Source organism: Rhinopithecus bieti, unplaced genomic scaffold (assembly GCF_001698545.2).
Source record: "Rhinopithecus bieti isolate Rb0 unplaced genomic scaffold, ASM169854v2 scaffold_56619, whole genome shotgun sequence".
In the NCBI taxonomy this organism is placed as follows: Eukaryota; Metazoa; Chordata; class Mammalia; order Primates; family Cercopithecidae; genus Rhinopithecus; species Rhinopithecus bieti.
Genome location: NW_016821640.1, coordinates 113,011 through 115,089, shown reverse-complemented (window position 1 = coordinate 115,089; position 2,079 = coordinate 113,011).

The window sequence follows — 2,079 nt, the reverse complement described above, 5'->3', positions numbered from 1 at the left end:
AACAAGTATTTATGTAGAATTGATAATGTATTAGGTATTAGAAGCAATCTAGAGATTATTTAAAGTATACCATAGGTTGTATGCAAATACTACATGATTTTATATCAGGAACTTAAGAATCCTCAGATTTTGGTATCTGGGGGGAGGTTCTCGATCCCTCATGGATACTGAGGGACAATCGTATTTCATTTCGAAATACCTTGGATGAAGAAGGGGCTTTGACATGCAGAGAAATACAAGGGAAAAAGAAAGCATGTATTAGAATAGGTATGTGGGGCAATTTACCTGGTCCAGCTCAACTAGCCAGGAACATTAGAGCGGTCATAACTAGCATCCATGAAGTGTGCTTCCAAGATTAGGCCATACCTGATCCTTTGCCCCCTGCCTGTGGTAGGGTTCCTAGAAGCAGTGCTCACACGGGAATTCCTATTGAAGTGATTTATTGAGGAAGGACTCTATGTTGGGGTGAGGAGAACTAGCAGAATGTGATGTGTGATCTAAGCAGGCGACTAGCTTCAGCCTGATCCCACAGGGAAGCTCTGGAGTACAAACCGCACCCCTTTATAAGTTAGTCATTGGCCACAGTCTTTGGTGGGCAGTGGTAGGGGGTGCATGGGGAGTGCTGGACAATTTTCTTTGGAGAGGGAGGCAGTTAGAAAAGAAGGCATCTGTAGGTTATTAACCAACAGTCACAGCAGCTAAAATATGAGTGCAGGGAGAAGAAAAAGGAATCTGGGTGAGGACATCAACAGCATCCACCACCTAGCCCCACTCTCATTATCTTTTTCTGTAAAGGGCTAGATGGTAAATACTCTAAGCTTTTGCCTTCATGGATGGTAAATACTCTAAGCTTTTGCCTCTAAGCTTGTGGGCTTCATCACAAGCACTCTTGTTGTAGCACAAAAGCAGCCATAGGCAACATGTAAATGAATGGACAAGGTTGTGTTCCAATACAATGTTAATGCCATAGGCAATATGTAAATGAGTGGACATGGACAAGGCTGTGTTCCAATACACTGTTAATGCCGTAGGCAATATGTAAATGAATGGACATGGACAACACTGTGTTCCAATACAATGTTAATGCCATAGGCAATATGTAAATGAGTGGACATGGACAAGGCTGTGTTCCAACACAATTTTATTTACAAGAACAGGCAACTGTGGCTTCTGTCTGTCCTCTTTCAGAGACAAAAAGAGATCTTGGTCTGTCACTAGCACCATGTGCAAGGATCAGATATGGACCGCAGGGGGAAAGATTGGGCTTCTAATCACAGCCCTGTGTCTCTGTAGCTCTTTCAGATGCAAGTGCCAGAAACCCAATGAAACAAGAAATTTTCCTTGACCCTTTCATGGGCCTCGCGACAGGGGTGCCTTATTTACTCAGCTCTCAACTCCTCATGGTAGGGGGAGCATGCAGGTGAGTGGCTTCAGGAGCCAGAGCAAGTGATTTTGGGTGCTGGCAGGAGCAAAACTCTGTGCGGCCCCACAGCAGCATCTAGGGGGGTGTCTGTGAGCCCTGAAGCCCCAGGGGGTTGTGTTACAGTGCTCTTTTAGCTTGGCCTCCACAGATGGCTTAAGTGTTCAACAGCTCAGTGGACCCTCTGCCTTTGTGAAAAGGCAGAGGGTCAGTGTGAGAGCTTTCTGTATCCTGAGCTCTTGTCCGGTGTTCAGAAAAAATCAGGTCACAGGAACAAATTGAAGGATAGTAAATGTGGAGGATATTTTTTCTTTTTTATTATACTTCTAGGGTACATGTGCACAACGTGCAGGTTTGTTACATATGTATATATGTGCCATGTTGGTGTGCTGCACCCGTTAACTCGTCATTTACATTAGGTATATCTCCTAATGCTATCCCTCCCCCCTCCCCCCACCCCACAACAGGCCCCGGTGTGTGACGTTCCCCCTTCCTGTGTCCAAGTGATCTCATTGTTCAGGTGGGAACCTATGAGTAAGAACATGCGGTGTTTGGTTTTCTGTTCTTGCAATAGTTTGCTGAGAATGATGGTTTCCAGCTGCATCCATGTCCCTACAAAGGACACGAACTCATCCTTTTTTATGGCTGCATAGTATTCC